Consider the following 12,671-nt stretch of genomic DNA (forward strand, 5'->3'; position numbering starts at 1 on the left):
AAAGGGGAGAAATTAGTTTAAAAGCTACATGACAATTCGTACATGAATGTAATTTTAAAAATTTGTTCGGAAAAGTTCGAGTTATCGGAAATTCGGTTCGAGTAATCGAGAGAGTTTAACATTGAATCTCCACTGAAGGGGCTGGGACTTCATTAAAAATTCGAGTTATTGAGAGTTGACTGTATTTATATTTTTGTAACCTACTCATTATCTACAGGGGGCGAAATGTTGGGGACGACTGTTCCGTAAACCATGGAGGATAGCATGGTTTTGTGAAGGGTAGGTAACTCGCTCACATTTTATAATACAGTGATGACTGAACTGGATAAAGGTAATGGATTTACAGTGATACCTGCTGGACATTACTGAGGCCTTTGACAGGATACCACATGGAATTCTAATCAGTAAACTGCAGCATATGGGGATGGATATGGATACAGTGATGGCTGAACTTATCCAGTTCAGCCATCATTATTGCCAGATTAATGGCAATAATGTGGAGGACCCTGACATGCAGAAATAGAGAGGTCATGATGCCATTGTATAAGCCCTTGATCAGGCCTCATATGGATTATTGTGCACAGATTTGGTTGGTGGGTTTTCATGGTGACGAGGATATGTTGGAAAGGGTGCAGAGAAGATTCACAAAGGTAGTCAGTGGTCTTTGTAATGTGGAGTATGAGGACAGATTAAGAGAATGTAAGTTGCAGAGCCTTGTGAATAGGAGGAGGGGAGGGGATATGACTGAGACATATAAGCTGGTCAGGGGTTGTTATCAGGTAGACATGGAAGAGATTTTTCATAGAATGGGAGAGGGGAGTAGAACAAGAGGCCATTGCTGGAAACTGTATAAGGAGGGTGTGAGCAAAGAAGTGAGAAGCAGGTGAGTGGAATGCATTGCCTGTGTGTTGTGGATGTAGACACGATGAATCAGTTTAAGATGCAGTTGGATGAGCATTGTATGCAATAGTGAGTACCTCCCATGATGATTCTCTGACTCAATGGAGGTCAAATGTTAATAATAATAATAATAATGTTTTTCCTTGGTTGTATGAAATGCTAATCCCAATTTGTGTGCCCGCTGTTCTTCCATATGGGTGTCTCCAGATCATCCTGCCTGTCTGATGTAGCAGATACCATAGAACTTAAATAATCCTTGCTGAAATGAAGGTCTTCATTCCTTATTCAAAACAAAATCTCCTATTGCTAATACTGGTTTTCCAACAAAGGTGCAAAAGCAGTCCAACAGAAAAATTCAGCATAACCTAAATTGCTTAAGAAAAGATTCCAGCTTTGCAGTTGCTCATATTAAAATTTGCAACACTTGTAAACAAATCCAAATAAGATTTAAGATTTCCTAAAGCCTTTGACATCTGTAAAAAAAAATAATAAAATAAAATAAACAAGTGCTATGCAGACTTTGTATGGGAATAAGAGGGCACGTTGATGGTGGTACTGTGTTTGAAGAGCTCTGAAAGATAAGTTATTATTTTTTTTTTTAAAAAAATTGCATTATTAGTTTAAAAATTGTGCTAGGATTAGAATATATTGCAGAGTTAATTAGTTTAGCTTAAAAAGTTTGTTTTAGATGGAGTTAATTTAGTATTTTGATAAGACACGTTAGATACGTAGCGTAGCGTAAATAGAGTTAATTTAATATTTTGATAAGACACGTTAGATAAGTAGCATAGCGTAGCACATGGCACCAAAGCAAAGAAAGGCAATGGTTTCCAAATCTTTTTTTTTTTTTTAAATTTAACCAAAGGGAATTCTCCAGTGCGAGATCTGTGGAATGTATGCTTTGCTGAGAGCGGCAGGAGTTTGGTTTGAGAGCGATAGTAGTAGGAAAGTGTCATGAAAGTGAGGATCTGAAGTGCGTCTCAGGTTGTGAGATTGACGTGGTGGACGAAAGTCAGAATGCGATAGAAAATTGTGATGTAACGCCAGATAGCAATAGAGAGTGAGTTTAAAAGTGATAGAGTTGATGGTGAAAATAAAAGTGCAGGGTGAGAGAATGGTTTGATTGATAAAAAAAAATAAAGAGTTAGCTGCAATGAGGGAGATAGCTCGGTTGCACGGAGTGATACATAGGGTGAAGGAGCAGCTGGATTGATTATAAAAATGTCTACCGAGTGGATCACCTAACAAAAAGAAGCAAGTGCATGATAAGATAAATGAGAACATGATCGGGAGTGAAAGAAAAATTAAGGAGCGAGTATTATATGGTGATTCAGTAGTAAAAGGTGTAATAGATGAGAGTTTGACAAAATCTGCTTTCCGGGAGCAAAAATTAATAATGTAAGTGAGACTATTACAGCACAGAAGCATAAGGTGAAAGAAATGATAGTAGTGGCCGGAATGAATGATTTAAAAGGCGAAAAATTTGCTATGAGAGAGGACTTGAAAGAATTACTAGCAGTAGCAAAAGAAAAGAGTGAAAGAGTTAAGATAGTTAGACTGTTGCTGCAGTATGACATAGTAGAGTTGAGAAGGAGGGCCATAATTGCGAATGACTCTATGTGTAGGTTATGCAGGAGGAGTGGTGGGGAGTTTGTGGATTTGTGGAGTGAGTTTGATGGCAAAAGGACTTATACAAGAAGGATGGTTTTCATCTGAATGGATTTGGTGTTCGGAGACTGGAAAAATTGTTGCTGAATGAAGTGAAGTAGATGTGCAGAATCAGGGAAAGTAGAGCTTTTTTAGGGATTTTTTGTAGGTTATGCAGGAGGAGTGGTGTGGAGTTTGTGGATGTGTGGAGTGAGTTTGATGGGCAAAAGGACTTATACAAGAAGGATATTTTTCATCTGAATGGATTTGGTGTTCGGAGACTGGGAAAATTGTTGCTGAATGAAGTGAAGTGAAGCCAATCGAAAGCGAGGGCAGTTGATGAGGTTTATGAAGAACTGGAGAGAAACGGTGGTGAAGCTCAGATGTTGAGAATAGCGAAAACCAGAGATAAGGCCTCGAAAGACATAAAACATCAGTCAAGCAGATAAAGGATGCCTCAGGAGTAGTATTGCAAGAGGAGGACAAAATCAGAGGAAGATGGAAAGAATATTTCCATAAACTACTAAATGAGGAGAATCCGAGAGAGAGAGAGAGAGGTGTGAGGATGGAGAGGCAAACGAGAGACCAGTGCAAGACATAAGTAGAGAGGAAGTGGATTGGGTGCTGAGAAAAATGAAGAATGGAAAGGCTGTGGGGGCAGACCAGATACCTGGGGAAGTGTGGAAAAGTTTGGGCAGTGAGGGCATGGATATGTTATGGGATCTGATGAGGAAAATAGCCCAACAGGAAAAGATACCAGAGGAATGGAGGAAAAGTATTCTCGTCCCAATCTACAAAGGAAGAGGAGATGTTCAAGACTGTGGCAACTATAGAGGAATCAAGCTGATGTCACACACATTGAAGATATGGGAAAGAGTAATTGAAAGGAGGATACGGCAGGAAGCGAAAATTGGTGAGGAGCAGTTTGGATTTATGCCAGGAAGAGGGACAACAGATGCGATATTTGCGCTAAGGTGATTGATGGAGAAATATAGAGAGATGCAAGTGGAGCTGCACATGGTGTTTATAGACCTGGAAAAGGCATACGACAGAGTGGCCAGGCAGGAGGTATGGAAGTGTGGGGATGTCGGAGAGTACGTGATGTTGGTGAAGGAGATGTATGAGGGAACAGAAACTCAGGTCAGGTCTAGTGTCGGCATGACAGAAGGGTTCCCCATTGTCATAGGGCTACACCAAGGGTCAGTTCTGAGCCCCTACCTCTTTGACCTGGTCATGGATGTACTAGTGGAGGATGTCAAGAAGGAGGCACCATGGAGCATGCTGTTTGCCGACGACATTGTTCTATGCGAATCATCCCGAAAGAAGCTTGAAAATACCCTGGAAGAGTGGAGAAAGGTATTGGAGGAGAGAGGCATGAGAATTAATCATACAACTTCAGGGTGAAAGGCTAATTTCAGGGAAGAAATTCAAGTACCTTGGGTCGGTTGTCGAGAGGAATGGTGACTTGGATGAAGAAATACAGCACCAAATAACATGCGGTTGGATGAATTGGAGGAAGATGAGCGGGGTCCTGTGCGACAAGAGAGTGAGTTGTAAGAGGAAAGGAAAGCTGTATAAGATGGTGGTGAGGCTGGCGATGCTCCATGGTGCGGAGACGTGGCCTATAACCAAGGCACAGGAGAGGATGATGGAGGTAGCGGAGATGAGGATGTTGAGATGGATGAGTGGTGTGACAAAGAAGGACAGGATAAGGAATGACTACATCAGAGGGACGATTAAGATGGGACCAATTGGCAAGAAGATACAAGAAAGTAGGCTGAGGTGGTTCAGACATGTAGAAAGGAAGGGTGAGGAGTATATGGAGTTGGAGGGAAGGAGGAAAAGAGGCAGGCCCAAGCTCAGGTGTAGGGATAAGGTGACAGAGGATCTTAGGGAGAAAGGATGGAGTCCGAAGGATGCCCTGGACCGGAGAACTTGGAAGAGGAAGGTTAAAGATTGGTGCGCCGACCCCGTTTAACATGGATAGCAGAGTGTGGAATTTTTATGATTTTTGCTTGCTCTTTATTTAGGTATGCATTTGTCTTCTATCACATAAATGAATAATCTGGTTTTATCTTTTCATATTTTTGAGGGGGGGGAGAAGGGGGTCTTTTTTTAATTCCTCATATATTCAGGTGGGAGGGAGAATATACAATTCCTCACATGCTCAACTTGTATGAAAAGAAACATCTAAGTGTTAATTCCATGTATGTCTTCATATAGTTTTTTGAGGCCATTAGCACAAAACAAAACTTCTTAAATCACATATCTTAAAGGGGAACAGCAATAAAGGTTATCATACTTTTAAAAATATATACATATAGATGAATAATATTTCCATTTATAAACTTGTCTCAATGATGGAACAGCTTCAATAACTGGCAAAATAAATGAATTTTTCATTCTGTTTACAAATGATACTTTTTCGGATTTCTTATCTTACTATTGTATAATTCATTGGCATGCCAGGTGTAGTAAAATGCCAAACATACAAAATGTTATGGATTGTAAATTTTGTTCAAGGAAGTGTGGAAAGATTACTTATACCACAGCTAAGAAAAAAATGAATGAACTTCAGCATGAAGACCTATTATATCATGCAGATACTGTTAGGCAGGGAAAAAATTTTATAACCATTTATGGATCATTGCAAAGAATTTAACATATATGTTTGAGATTCTGCTTTCTATGTGGACATTACCAAAAATAAAAATATTACAAAAAAAAAAAAAAAAGTTTGCTATATTCCCAGTCAAGGGAAGGAAAATGAACAGGAAATTTTCCCAATGTGAGTGATCAATTTTTAAAGGAAAATAATACACTTAACAAAGAAGAATTAAAAACTTCTGAACTGGAAAAATACTTCCAAGCACATGAGTGTAAACAAGTGAAAATCATTCGCATTGTTAAATCTTTTTTTTTTTTTTTTTTTTTTTTTTTTGGTTAAGGGACAACTGAATGTACAAAGTTCTGACGTTAATGGAACCTAAGAAATAAACAGAGGATCTAGACTTCAAAAATATGACCATCCACTAAATCTTTCTTTAATTCTATTTATATATAAACATCTGCCTTCTCAACATCAAATGTTATCAGTTCCAAATATTGCTTACACCTAACTGGTGCAGTGGTAGGATCTTGCTGAAGATCTCAAAGTGATTGTTTTCCAAATTTTTCATAATGTGAGACAGCCAAATTTGTTTAAATATGGAAAATGTTGTAGTCCTATGGTAGATTTTAGAAACAGTCTCTCTCACAGAAACTATGTCCATTATCTACACCACAGGCATTCTAGCTTGGCAGACCATGACATCAATACGAGATCACTGAATTCAATGGAAAAGGAAGGGGGGGACCTCCGTTTTATACAAAAGCAGATATATCATTATTATTATTATTAAGAGAGACCTCCAGGGAGTCAGAGACTCATCGAGGGAGGCCACATACTACATACACACACACACACACACACACCAGCTATCATACTTATTCTTGAATTAATTCACACTGCTTACACTCACAACATCCAATGGCAATCCATTCCAATCACGCACCACCCTCTGAGAGAAAAATCTAGACCTTACACCCTTCTTAGCAGCCTTCATTCTCAGCTTCCAAGGATGCCCTCTCGTCCTTTCCCCACCCTCCATAAATTGAAATCCTGTATGACCCTTTCAGCAGTTTGTAAGTCTCAATCATATCACCCCCTCTTTCTCCTGTTTGCTAGTGTCTGCAATCTAAAAATTCCCAACCTGGCTTCATAATCAGTATTCCACAATCCTGATATCATTTTTAACACTCGCCTTTGTACTCTCTCCAATATATCAGAATCACATCGGAAACCAGGAGACCAGACCTGTGCACAATAGTCCAAGTGAAGTCTTATCAAGGCCTTGTAAAGAGGCAAAATGACATCCTTATTTTTACATGTGAACATTCATTTGAGCATTGCAATTATCTTTTGAGTTGTATTTGCAATCTTTGCCACATGGCCCCTGAACTTCAACTTCCTATCTATTAACATTCCAAGATCCCTAGCCTCATCAGTTTCTTCATCGAATCCCATCAATATAATACTACATTGGATAGGTAATCATGCCGAAGTGAATGACTACATTTACTGACATTGAACTGACACCCATTTTCCCATGTCCCCAATTCCAGCTTATTCAAATCATTCTGCAAGGATTGCATATCAGCAGCATCAGCAAATAACTGTATGTCGCTTGTCAAATCCTTCCGAATATCATTAATGTACAGATTGAATAACAGTGGACCAAGCACTGATCCTTGTGGTACACCACTTGTTACCTTAAACCTTGCAGACTCAGACCACCCCCGTATACCACTTTTTGATATCTGTCAGTCAGCCATCCTCTTATCCCTGCTAATGTTGTATAACCCAAACTCATTTTCTCCAATTTATGCAGCAGTCTGTCATGTTGTATTCTGTCAAAAGCCTTAACAAATTCCAAAAGTATCATGGTGTATCCATTCTCCTTGTCTAGTTCAATGGTAACATTGTCATAGAATGTGAGCAATGTCAACCCATTTCTGAATGCAGGCCCTAACTAATTTTTCTAAAATCTTCACCACCACCACCACTCCTGAGATACTAATTGGTTGATAGTTTGATACATCGGTCTTTGCACCACCCTTATGCAATGCAATTACTATACATTCCTTCCATTCCTGCGAAATCTTCCCTGTTCTGAGACTCACATTAAACATCCTGGTCAAAGGAATGATCAATTCAGCTGAACAATCTTTTAGCACACATGCTGATATTTCATCAGTCCCTATTGCTGAATTCTTATTCAGTTTGTGCAACAGCCCTAATACCTCGGCATCACACACCTGCGTTTCTTCATATAGTGAAGAGGTAACAGTGAGCTCAATGTTGCATTCACTAGGTTGATAGCTTTTAACAAAATGGGCACTCATTAACTGAAAAACCTCTTCTGCATCAGTAACCCTGACTCCATATGGATTTAGAAGAGTTATTCTTTCATATTCATTCTTTCTTTTACTTGCAGCATATCAATAGAATTCTTGTGGGTTGTCTTCAGCACACAGAGCCAGTTTCTTTTCATAATCAGACTTTGCTTTCCGTACAACAGTTGTGACTATTCTAGCCTGCTGCTTATAACGTTCATAACGGACATCATCCTTATGCAAACGGTATTCCTTCCACATCGTCCTTTTCTTACGAATCTCTTGCTTAATAAGATTACACATTCATTTGACTCCTGCTCTATTTATTCTTCAAACTCTCGGGACACATTCTGATATCGCATCGTTTAAATATTGTTTAAATGCTTCCCATACACTGTCGATATCCTTTCCATCCAGCAACCGATTCCATTCCACTGAATTCAGTATACTCCTCAGTTAGTCATAATTTCCTGCTTTGTAGCTCAACATGTAACCTTTTTCTGAATGGAACGTTCATAAACTTAGTCACTTCCCAAGTGAGTACCGCATGATCACTGTCACCAACTGGAGGCAGAATAGTTACGTCTTTAACTGAAATGCCCTCTGACACTATACTCAAATCTAGCACTCTTTGACCTCGAGTTCCTTCTGTCACATGCTGCTTGAGGAAGTTGTCCCGTAACAGCTCAATAAATGCATTTTCATTTTTCTCATGAGATCTACTGCTACCCAATCAATATTTGTATAATTAAAGTCTCCCATTAAAGGAAGGAAGAATTGAAGGAAGTACAGGAAGATGGTTTAATGTTAAATCTGGTGTGAGACGAGGATGTACATTATCCCCTCTGTTATTCATTATCTATATGGATCACATTATGAAGGAAAGTGGTATTAAACCTGATATCAAAATTGGAGATGTTAATGTCAGCTCTTTGCTTTATGCGGATGATGTTATACTTCTAAATAAATCCGCTACAAGTCTGCAAGATTCTCTAACTAAATTCAATTGCTGTTGTAATAGATATGGTATGAAGGTCAGCAATAAAAAGACAAAGACAATAAAAATAGGCAGAATCATTGAAAATGTCAACTGTGTTGTGAATGGAGAACTTGTGGAACAATAAAACATTTCAGCTACTTAGGCACGATTTTTAGTGAAGATGGTAAATTAAATATAGAAATAGACAACAGAATCAGCAAAGCTGGTATGGTGGGAAGTCAATTGAATAAATTCATATGGAATAAGAGAGAAATTAGTCGGAACACTAAATTAGCTGTATACAAGACAGTGTTCAAACCAGTTTTAACTTATGGATCTGAAAGCTGGGTCAGAAGTAAAACACTTGACCAAAGACTAGAGACCGCAGATATGAGAGTCCTGAGAAAGATTAGAGGCGTGAACAGATGGCATCAATGGCAATATCATATTAAAAATGAGGATATTAGGAAAGAACTTGACATTGTCAGCTTCCAGGAATGCGTTAGCAGAGCTAATCTCAGGTGGTATGGTCACTTAAATAGAATGGGAGAGGAAAGATTAGCAAAACAAGTGTTCTCTGCCAGGTTGGCAGGAAAACGACCCAGAGGAAGACCAAGATATAGGTGGATTGATACGGTACAAAGTGCCTTAGACGATAGAAATATAAGATCTGATAATGTTGGAGTCTTGACAAGTAACAGACTGATTTGGAGGAAAATTGTAGATAGGAAGTTAGTAATGATGTAATTTTTTCATGTAGTACTGTCATATCCTGTACACCCCTTGAGGGTACATGGCAGGAATTTGATGATGATGATGAAGTCTCCCATTATGATTACTCTTTTCGTGCTCATCTTTTCTATTTGGCGATGCATTTCTTCATCGCCAGCAACCAATCCACCAGGTCTGTAACAACACCCCACTGTGTAATTTGTCTTATTAGATTCCACCTCACACCAGATGGCTTCAAACTCACTGCCACGTGAAATATTGTTAGTAATATTACTACATTGATAGGTCTCAACTCTAACTGGATTTAAGCCATCCAATATCATTAGCAGCACGCCCCCTCCTCTCCTATCCACTCTATCCTTCCTAAAAATACTGTACCCATGACACTCGATACCAGTTAATAGGTCTGATTCTGATAGCCAGGTCTCACTAATTCCTACAATCTGAGGTCGCAACATACTGACTAAGGCAACAAACTCTACCCCTTTGTTTCTGATTCTCCTGGCATTCGTGTACAGACATTAATAATCTACCTTCATGTTCTTTAGTATACCCTTGTTTGCAGTCTGCCTGACCCAATTGGACAGCTTGCAGATCTCTATTCTTCTCTAATGCTTTACACATGTAGACATCTTTGCACACATATGACTGGTCCGAACCGGACGAACACAATCCCGAAATCGTTCTCACCTCGTCAACATTCCCATTACAAATCCCATTCCCATCAATAACACAGTTATATACCATTTTCGTTCTTACACTCACATTCACATCATTCCTCCCTTTATAATTTAGTTTCCCTGACTCTCTGTGTTAGGTCTCATACCAGTTATTAGTTTTTCCAGACTCCTGATACCAAACGAATTCAGGTGTAGGCCATCCCCTCTTATACAAATCCAATCTTCCCTCAAACTCACTCCACACATCCAAAAACTCACATCTGTTCCTTCTACATAGCCTACACATTGAATCACATGCCATCACAGTCCTTCTTTTTGATTCATTTTTGTCATAGCGAGATATACATCTCAGAGATTTGCAGAATCAGCCAGAGCACTACAACATTGTCCAAATCTGAACAAATTTGGCTGCTTCACATTACCAATAATCTTGGAGACCATCAGCAAAATCCCATCCCCGCACCCATAGAGGGTGCCAGTTAGGACTGCGGGATACTACCGTTTACATTCAGTCTGTGTTTGCCTTCCTGCAGTATGTCTATATGCATATGATTAGTGCATTTCTTTGTGCCTATGAAAATGTCACAAGACATTTTCATAGACACAAAGCAAAGTACAGCAAAAATATTGGAATTATAATTCAACAGCTGCAAAATAAATTTAGTTCATTAATTTAGAAAATACCCCTAGATGGATGTTTTCTCCTCTTAACATCAACCTGAAAATTTAGAGATATTGTTAGCAATTTTCCAATTTAAAATAAATACTATATTTTATGCCTTTCACTCAAAATGGAAACATTCAGAACTTTCTGATAAAAAAGTTTCAGTTTAAAAAGTTTATTTGGTTTCTTAATGCTATTTAGTTAGATGGTTTTTTTTTAGTCATTGTTTATTTGACATAAAATTATGAAAGTTGAGAAATCCTTCATATTCAGGGTTTATTTAATTCTTGTAGATAAACTTATACATTGGTTAAAATTTTATAGTTTGATAAAAAGTTATCACACTCTCCTCTTTGCTGACGACCAAATAATAATTACAAATTCTGAAGATAAACTACAGAAAGCTATTTTAGATCTAAATGAGATATCCAAAGATTATGGTATGATAATATCAACAGAAAAATCAAAAACTATGGCTTTTAAAGGACAAGATCCAGCAAGAACTAAAATAGTAATAGATAACAAGATCTTAGAACAGGTGAATTCATTTAATTACCAAGGATGTACGATCACATATGAAAATGAAAAAGATATAAAAGTAAAAATTGCAAAATATTTAAAAATAACAGGTGTAACAAACCTAGTTCAAAAACAAACCAGACTAAAAGTATACAATACATTAGCCTTACCAGTCTTAATGTAAAACGAAATCTGGACAATAAAACAAAAAGACAAACAAAGATTAACAACAGCAGAAATGAAGTTTATGAGAAAAACTGCAAAGTATACCCTATTTGATCACAAAAGAAATGAAGAAATTATGAAAGAATTAAACCAAGAACCAGTAATAGAAAAAATTAAAAAATATAAACATAAATGGATGGAACACGTTCAAAGAATGAAAACAGAAAGATTACCAAAACAAGCCATGAGGAAAAAAGAAAACCAGGATGTCCTCTTAAATGATTCAACGATGACTTCTAAGGCCGGAACAGGCCATGCTAGGCCTAAATCCTTGATATGCATGATGGTGATAATGATGATAAAAAGTTATCAAACTTATACATCTCCTACTTTAAATTTTTTAGGAAATGACAACGTATACTAAAATATTAATTTAAAATATTTAATCAGTACCTTCCTATATTTCGGCAATATTGCATTGCCATCTTCTGGGAACATAAAATTATGATGTGTGCACGCAGGTACTAACAACGAGCAAATGAGGCCAAAGAGAGTAACTATCGTTGTTCCTAGAGTCCTAGAGGTGCCCCCTAGCAGGCTAAAATGGGTTGTCTTGGCTATTGGGCTGATGTTCTAAGGATGCAAGCTTCCCAAATTTGGGGCAGTCTCATGCACCCAAATTTGTTGAGTTTTTAGAGCTGGGAAGTTTTTTAGAGCTGAGGCTAATTCCAAATCTCAACAAATTTGGGTATAGTAAAGTGGCTTTCTTTCAGCGTATTCTGAGGTGGGTATCTAGTGCATGGTCCGCAAGTCCTGAGTGGTTGTATTAGCGAAGCCAGATGTAGTCTTTGTGTTCGGAAATCCTGATATTAGCTGTCCTGCCTGTTTGGCCGCAGTAGGACAGTTTACAGCTGCAAGGGACCTGGTATACTCCAGGTAGATCTAGGACAGTGTTTCTCAACATGGGGCATACGCCCCACAGGGGGGCAATTTGAATATTTTGGGGGACAATTAGAAAATGTACATATTTATACATATTTATATTATACTTTTTCAAAATCTGGCTGATTATTATGCTAGAGGGGGGGGGACATCAAAAATCTTTGAGATGTTGAGGTGGGGCATCGAAATCTTTGAGACGGTGAGGTGGGGCATGATCCAAAAAAGGTTGAGAAACACTGCTCTAGGGGAAGTGGCTGGTCTTTGGTGGAGCATATAAGGGATGCCAATTTCTTATGTGGTTTGTAACAAGTAGTCAGGTCATATTTATTTTTTATTTTTTGAGATCATTTAATTCTTAGAAGGTATACATTTTTACATTGTATACTATTAACAGACTAGCTAAATGTTCAAAATTTTCTAACTTCTCTCAAATAATGAAGTTTCTGTATTACTATTAATACAGAAATAGAAATACAGAAACTTCATTGTTGTATTACTATTAATACTT

The 12,671-nt window shown here is 38.0% G+C and overlaps 1 protein-coding gene across 1 annotated transcript in view; it reads right to left on the reverse strand.

Annotated features, from left to right (window-relative positions):
* Nucleotides 1-12,671, reverse strand: part of ClC-a (chloride channel protein 2) — a 388,967-nt gene that overhangs the window by 285,630 nt on the left and 90,666 nt on the right. The gene's annotated exons all lie outside the window — the stretch shown is intronic.

The sequence above is a fragment of the Typopeltis vanoorti genome, chromosome 4 (genome assembly GCF_054136105.1).
Source record: "Typopeltis vanoorti isolate ZY-2024b chromosome 4, IOZ_Tvanoo_1.0, whole genome shotgun sequence".
Lineage (NCBI taxonomy): Eukaryota > Metazoa > Arthropoda > Arachnida > Uropygi > Thelyphonidae > Typopeltis > Typopeltis vanoorti.